Here is an 8,017-nt window from a genome sequence, read left to right as displayed (position 1 = left end):
TGTGACTTTTGTTCTACTCTCATTTATGACAAGTCATTACAAACAAACCAGTGAACAACAGCTTTGCTTTTTGCATGAATGCATTTATTAATCATTATGCAACGTAAGCTCATGCTGCAGTCTCCTTCATCTTCTCCTGCTGTTTATCGGTATTTCTCAGACAGGGCCAGAGCCAAAGCAGCCAGGAACTTGTCCAGAGCAACATGAGCCTCAGGGGTGAAGTCGTTGGGGAACTTGCTGGACAGGACCACAAGGAGGCAGTGAGAGAGAATCTGAAAAGACACACAATCACACAGATGTTAGGTTACATGTAGGGATTTTTATCTACCCATCCACCCATCACCTCGCTGATTTTGCTGTGACATGTTCTGCTCAGTATTCCAATGTCAAGACATATTTTAACAACACCACAGTTTAATTAAATGGAACAGCATCCTCTACACTGTAAATTGGGGCATCATGTGCATGGTAATAACAGATGGACCTGTAGCAGGTCTGGAAACCTCTCACTCCCTAAGTTGGGGAACATGTATGTAATAACTGCTATTATCTTGTGATGGTTTAACTCTGCACCTTGAAGTTGGCAGGGTCCCACGCAGAGTGAAGGCATGCAGCTCACTGAGGGGCAGAAGACCTCCTTTCAGGTCGTCGATTTTGGACACAGCATCTGCACTCCTTTCATCACAGTCACTCCGTGCTTCCTCGCAGAGGGAGAGTGGGGGCTCAGGTCCTTCCAGTGGGCGAAGTAAGTCTAGTCTGCGGTACACCGCCAGCATCCTGGGTAAACAGATGGGAGTGTATATAAATATTATAGCCTCAAGGAATCATGAATGTTGGAGCAGGTTACATCAGTCAGCTTTGTTCATATTTACCGTACGACAGCATCGGTGCCGATCTCCTCCTCCTTTCCAACACTTTAGCCAGAAGTTCTGACTGCTGCCTTGTCCTTAGCACTGAGCGTATTCATCTTGTCGGTTGGTGAGTGCTGCTGAATGCCACGTGAGTCAAACCGAGAGGGTTTATGCTTGAAACAGAGCATGGACCACCAGACCTCCTCCAAGATAGATGGTGAACAAGGCGTGTTAGGTGCAGCCTCCCTGAAAAAACTCTTCTCATATGACTCAAAGCGAGTCGGGACACATATTTTCAAATCAGCATGTCAATCTATGTGTGTTTTTGAAAACAATCCAAAAGTTCCACTAACACTTCATGAACAGCCCACTCCAGGCGAGGTGACCTGAATGGCTGCACTCCATCTTCTGACATAAGGCACTTATATTAGAAGGGAGCTCCCAACAAAACGGGTTCCGTTTTTTAGAAAATACGTAACTTCGTTATTTTAACGATGTTCCAGTTCCTTCTATAGCCGTAATGTAAACTTCTTCAACCTATATACACAATGTATACACATATATACATAATATACGCATATGTAAATACATATATATATCTAATATATAATATACACACATATACATACATACATATACATATATTAAATGTATACATTAATTTTAATGCTTCACACTGAGGTACACAGCTTAAGTAAATAATCATGCCAAATTATTTGGCTTTCTTAATCTACGATCGATAATGCTTTAGATAAAGTGACCATTAATATTTATAAGGATGAGTTTAAGCTTTTATGAGAGCTGTGTAGTGTATAATGTTATTTCCCAAGGTCAGGCAGATTTGACTTTATTGAACTCAACTTCAACTAAGACAATAGTAGAGCTATCACTCAACGCCTTCTGTTTTGCACCGTCCCTGAGTTCCTGCTACTCAGTACTCAACATTCGCACTGAAATTTAGGATCGCTGTACAAGGTGCCGATGCTGGGACCCTCCAGATATGGGAGCTGTTCAATACACTCGCTGTGCTATTCGATTACGTAACAATTTCCTTGGTCAAAGATAATCAAGGCGGAGCAGATACGCCCTTCTCTTATCCATTGTTGCAAATCATCAACACACTACTTGGCCAGCCCCTCGCTTGCCTATGGGAGGGGGAAAGGATGCTTTAAAGTTCAGCTGGTGTCGTTGATCTGCAGACCTGCCAGGAAACTCTAGAGCCAGCAAATGGTTCAACTGGACAAACTTCGACGCGCCACCATCGCGGACTTCTCTCCAAGATTCAGTATGAGGTGGTGGGCCCTGCAGCTCTTGCCAGGTGATTCTTCCAGTCTTGCATTAACAATGGTGTGCTTGAGACATTTTTGCGGAACTTTTGGCGATAATTATGGATGACTACATGTAATCTTTTCTTTATTGTGCACATGCGTTTCAGACCATCACACATGTTCATTTTCTGGCACACCAGATTACATCCTCTCCTAATCCAACCCTGTAACATGTACGTGTTCCTTTAGGGGTCTGATCGTCTATCCCTGGACTAGCAGAGGTATTTCGGCAACTTTGGAAACCTCTACAACGCTGCTGCGATCACGGAAAATCCGATGGTTACAAAACGGAACAACTATCCTGCACGGTCTGGACCGGGCTGTGAAGAACTGACGACATCAAGGCAACCTATCGACTGAGTGCGGTGCTGCACTCCGAGAAACTGCACGTATCCGACAATTCAAGTAAAGTTCTGGAACTAATGCAACTTTGTTATTCACATCAACGATTATTCAAAACGCCCCACTTTTCATGTGCTGATGTTTCCTGATACTTGCTGTGTTGCAGCTCCTGTCCGACTGCCTGACCATGTGGTTGCAGCTCAGCTGGGTAGGATTTCACTGGTGAAGTTCAGGCAGCTTTCCAGAAGTTCCTGGCTTGGTGGTGTTCCGCCCTGGAAGGCAGTACCACTAGACACTGCACGAAAGCCACGCATGCTGATCATTTGTTTAAAAGTTTTTTGTTATGTCTCAAACAAATAAAATAGAGCAAATCCACCAAGTTGTTTGTCTGAACTATACCCAAAATAAATGTAAACATGAGAAATAATATAAAAAATATCGAGACTGACCTTTAGAGACTTGGAACAGTATTTCGATAAAATGTGCTGAGAGTGGCTTTATTCAAAAGAGAGAGCCCAAATGAGAAATATGAAGTCCTGAAGATGACACCACCATTCCTAACCTAGTAATAAAACATGTTTTGATTATAACGCTGTTGCTGCTATATTTGTATAATTAGTCATAGTCTAGATGAAACGTAGTGCGAGTTGCCTATGTATAATCAATAGCTCCCATTTATGCTCATGACTTGGCTTTTGGTTTGTCACTTGACTGGATCCACAATAACAATAAAATGCAAGAAAAAGACGAGTGTCAGTTTTATCTAAAGTCACAGCTTTCTCTTGCGGTAGTTTATTTCTTGTGGTCTTCTCTGCAGTCAACACGCAGCAGAAGTGAATGGTATCACCCCGTCAGTGATATTACACCAACAACGTCAACAGTTCAATATTTCATTTTTTTAAATTTGACAACACTTAAAGTCCACGCACCTGCAACGAAGAATGTTTGCATGTGCAATTTTAATAACAATGCAAATAGGCTAATACTACAACTATATAATAATAATAATAATATAATTATACAATATATAATTATAACGCACTAACTCTTCTTGCTGACATTATACGCCTAATTATTAACTGGTCTATTATTTTTAAACAATTTAGTTAGTTTTTCTTCTCTCCCGTTTTATCTAAAAAACTGAAGAAAAAAATAAAAGGTCCCTATAAGTTAACAGTACGAGTGCAAAGGCATTGTTTTCTTTATAATCCCTCTGCTGATTGTTTTTGTAATTATCAATCTTTTGGACTATAAATGCCTGAAACAATGTCTGAGGTGACATCTTCAAATTTCTTGTTTTGTTACACCAACAGATATTCCAATTCATGAAAATATAAAACAGGAAAGGAAATAATTTCTGCATTGGGAATCTGGAACCAATGACTGGAGTTTTGTCTAATGGTAGGTGTAAAATTTGACTGTTTGACTGCTCTGATTTTGCTGTAGATGTGACTTTGTCTACCTCACTTTATGCCAAGTCATCACAAACAAACCAATAAACAACTGCTTGTCTTTTGCATGAATGCATTTATTAATCATTTTGCAACGTAAGCTCATGCTGCAGTCTCCTCACTTCTCCTCTGTTTATCGTATTTCTCAGACAGGGCCAGAGCCAAGCAGCCGGAACTTGTCCAAGCAACGTGTCCTCAGGGGTGAAGTCGTGGGAACTTGCTGGACAGGACCACAAGGGGCAGTGAGAGAGAATCTGAGAAAAGACCACAATCACACAGATGTTAGGTTACTATATGGAGTTTTAGCTCCCCTGTGCATGGTAATAACAGATGACCTGTAGCATGTCTGGAAACCTCTCACATCCTAAGTTGAGGAACACTTCTTATAATCTCAGCTATTGTCTTGTGATCAGTTTACTCTGCACCTTGAAGTGGCAGGGTCCACACGCAGAGTGAAGGCATGCAGCTCACTGAGGGGCAGACCTCCTTTCAGGTCGTCGATTTTGACACCGCATCTGCAACTCCTTTCATCACGGTCACTCCGTGCTTCCTCGCAGAGGGAGAGTGGGGCTCGGTCCTTCCAGTGGGCGAAGTAGTCTTAGTCTGCGGTACACCGGCCACATCCTGTAAACAGATGGGAGTGTATATAATATATATAAGCCTCAAAGGAATCATGAATGTTGGAGCAGTTACATCATCAGCTTGTTTCATATTTACCTACGACCCGCATCGTGCCGATCCCTCCTCGTTTCCAGACACTTTAGCCCAGAAGGTTTGACTGCGTCCTTGCCTTAGACTCAGCGTAGTCCATCTTGTCTTTCCTTGACTATTTCTGACGTTCCGCTAACCGCGGGGGGTTTTATGCTTGAACAGGCATGGACACACCCAGAACCTCCTCCAAGATAGTGGTGAATAAGGCGTGATGATGTAGCCTCCATGAGATAAAAACAAACATCACATCTATGATGACCACAGCAAGTCGAACACGGTATTTTAAAATCTCAGCTGTCAATCTATGTGTGTTTTTGAAAAACAATCCAAAAGTCGCCTAACACGTCACAATAATAATATAATATAATAATAATAATACGTTTTTATGTTAATGCACTTACATTAAGACAACCTCAAAGTGCTACAGGTAGAATCATAGAAGTAAGTTAAAAACAACAGTTTAAAATACATATAGGTGCAACAATATTGTTGTGCACGTTAAATTCATTTGTTCTGCTAAAAAGAAATTTTTTAGTAATTTTTTAAGTCTCAATAGTTTGTGGTGCCCTCAGAGGGTCAGGGAGGGCATCCAAGTCCGAGGACGGTAGATGGAGCAGTTGTGTCTCTGTATTGGCCGAGTAGACTGAAATCCACTCCACGTTTCCATCCCGTCAGTGCGTGGTGCGGTCTGCATGAACAAGCCACTCCAGGGGAGGTACCTGAAGGCTGCACTCCATCTTCTGACATAAGCACTTAATTAGGAAGTAGAGCTCCACCAACAAACGGGGTCCGTTTTTTAGAATACACACAACTACGTTGCTATGTTAAACGATGGTCCAGTCCCTTCTATAGCCAGTAATATAAACCTATTCATTACTTGCTCTCGTGCATGAAATTGAAAAGTTGAAAATATAATTCAAAGTATTGAATAGTTGCAGTACTAGTCTAGAAGATAGTCAGCCTAAATATATAATATATATATATTACATATATCTCATTACATACATTTACTAGATACATGTATGTATGTATATATATATATGTAATATATATATATATAGTTTATATAGATATATGATATAATAAGATATATAGATAAATAGATATAGTATAGATATGTATACATGTATGTGGTGATATATTATATATCTATATATATATATATATATATATATATATATTTACTGTATATATATACATAAGTAAATGTAAATGTATCATATTTTTAATGCTCACACTGAGGTACACGCTTATGTAAATATGCTCCACACCTAAATTACTTTGGCTTTCTTAATCTATTGACCAGATAATGTTTTAAGATACAGGGACAAATTAATATTTTCTAAGAGTGAGTTTAAGCTTTTATAGAGAGCTGTGTAGTGTAACTAATGTTATTTCCCAAGGATCAGGCAGATTTGACTTTATTTACTACAACTTCACTAAGACAATATTTAAAGACTATCACTCAAACCGCCGTGTTGCACCGTCCTGAGTTCCTGCTCAGCTCAGTACTCAACATTCTGCACTGAAATTAAGATCGCTGTACAAGGTGCCGATGCTGGACCTCCAGGGATATGGAGCTGTTCAATACACCGCGCTGTTGCTATTCGATACTGTAACAATTTCCTTTGTCAATAAGATAATCGAGCGGAGCAATACGCCTTCTCTTATCATTGTTGCAAATCCACAACACACTACTTGGCCAGCCCATCGCTTGCCTATGGGAGGGGAGAAAGGATGCTTTAAAAGTTGCAGCTGGTGTCGTTGATCTGCAGACCTGCACAGGAAACTCTAGACCAGCAAAATGGTTCAATGGACAGACTTCGAGCGCGCCACCATCGCGGACGTCTTCTCCAAGATGCAGTTTGAGGTGGTGGGCCCTGCAGCTCTTGCCAGGTGAGTCTTCGCAGTCTTGCATTAACAATGGTGTGCTTGAGACATTTTTGCGGAACTTTTGGTGATAATTATGGATGAGCTACATGTAATCTTTTCTTTCATTGTGCACAATGCGTTTCAGACCATCACACATGTTCATTTTCTTGGCACACAGATTACATCCTCTCCTAGTCCAACCCTGTAACATGTACGTGTTCCTTTAGGTGTCTGATCGTCTACCCCTGGACTCAGAGATATTTCGGCAACTTTGGAAACCTCTACAACGCTGCTGCAATCACGGGAAATCCGATGGTTACAAAACACGGAACAACTATCCTGCACGGTCTGGACCGGGCTGTGAAGAACATGGACGACATCAAGGCAACCTATGCCGAGCTGAGCGTGCTGCACTCCGAGAAACTGCACGTGGATCCCGACAATTTCAAAGTAAAGTTCTGGAACTAATGCAACTCTTGTTATTCACATTCAACGATTATTCAAAAACGCCCCACCTTCAGGTTGCTGATGTTTCCGATACTTGCTGTGTTGCAGCTCCTGTCCGAACTGCTGACCATTGTGGTTGCAGCTCAGCTGGGTAAGGATTTCACTGGTGAAGTTCAGGCAGCTTTCCAGAAGTTCCTGCCGTGTGGTGTCCGCCCTGGGAGGCGGACCACTAGACAGCTGCAACAGAAGACACCACATGCTGATCATTGTTTAAAAGTTGTTTTGTTATGTCTCAAAAGCAAATAAAATAATAGCAAATCCACCAAGTTGTTTGTCTGTAACTATACCCAAATAATGTAACATGAGAAATTAATAAACAAATATCGAGACTGACCTCTAGACACTTGAGAACAGAGTTTCTGATAAATGTGCTGAGAGTGCTTTATCCAAAAGAGAGAGCCCAAATGAAAATATGAAGTCCGAAGATGAACCACCTTACCTAACCTATTAATAAACAATGTTTTTATTAACGCTGTTGCGGCTATTATTGTTATAATTAGTCAACATCTCTAGATGAAACTATGCGATTTGCCGATGTATAATCAATAGCTCCCATTTATGCTCATGACTTGGCTTTTGGTTCGTCACTGGACTGGATAAAAAACAAGTAAATGTAAAAAAAAGACTAAGTGTCATTTTTATCTAAGTCACAGCTTTTCTCAGTTGCAGGTAGTTCATTTCTTGTGGTCTTCTGCTTCATCAACACTCAATTATTTATTGACAACAGTGCAATATTTCATTTTAAAAATTTAACAACACTAAAAGTCCAACGCACCTGCACTGAAAATTGTTTGGATGTGCAATTTTTAATAACGGCATAGGTTGCCTTGATGTGTCTAGATTGTTATTTTTTTAAGAGAGTCTGATTACTGCAGTTTCAGGCCTGTGGAAAGATCCTGAAAGAAGAGACGTGTTTCAATAGAAGATCGGAACCAAACAATCAAGCACATTTTAT

The 8,017-nt window shown here is 40.7% G+C and overlaps 4 pseudogenes; 2 read left to right on the top strand and 2 right to left on the bottom strand.

Moving 5' to 3' along the window:
- Positions 1-2,813, top strand: part of LOC116703227 (hemoglobin subunit beta-2-like) — a 4,604-nt pseudogene extending 1,791 nt beyond the window's left edge.
- LOC116702933 (hemoglobin embryonic subunit alpha-like) lies at positions 61-967 on the bottom strand (annotated as a pseudogene).
- A 1,304-nt stretch (positions 2,814-4,117) lies between the features above and the next one.
- LOC116703226 (hemoglobin subunit alpha-1-like) lies at positions 4,118-4,702 on the bottom strand (annotated as a pseudogene).
- Positions 4,703-6,427: 1,725 nt separating this feature from the next.
- On the top strand, positions 6,428-7,313 carry LOC116702923 (hemoglobin subunit beta-2-like; annotated as a pseudogene).
- Positions 7,314-8,017: the final 704 nt, after the last annotated feature.

The sequence above is a fragment of the Etheostoma spectabile genome, chromosome 15, assembly GCF_008692095.1.
Source record: "Etheostoma spectabile isolate EspeVRDwgs_2016 chromosome 15, UIUC_Espe_1.0, whole genome shotgun sequence".
Taxonomy (NCBI): domain Eukaryota; kingdom Metazoa; phylum Chordata; class Actinopteri; order Perciformes; family Percidae; genus Etheostoma; species Etheostoma spectabile.
The sequence above is the reverse complement of the archived record's forward strand: the minus strand, read 5'-3'. Positions and strand labels throughout refer to the sequence as shown.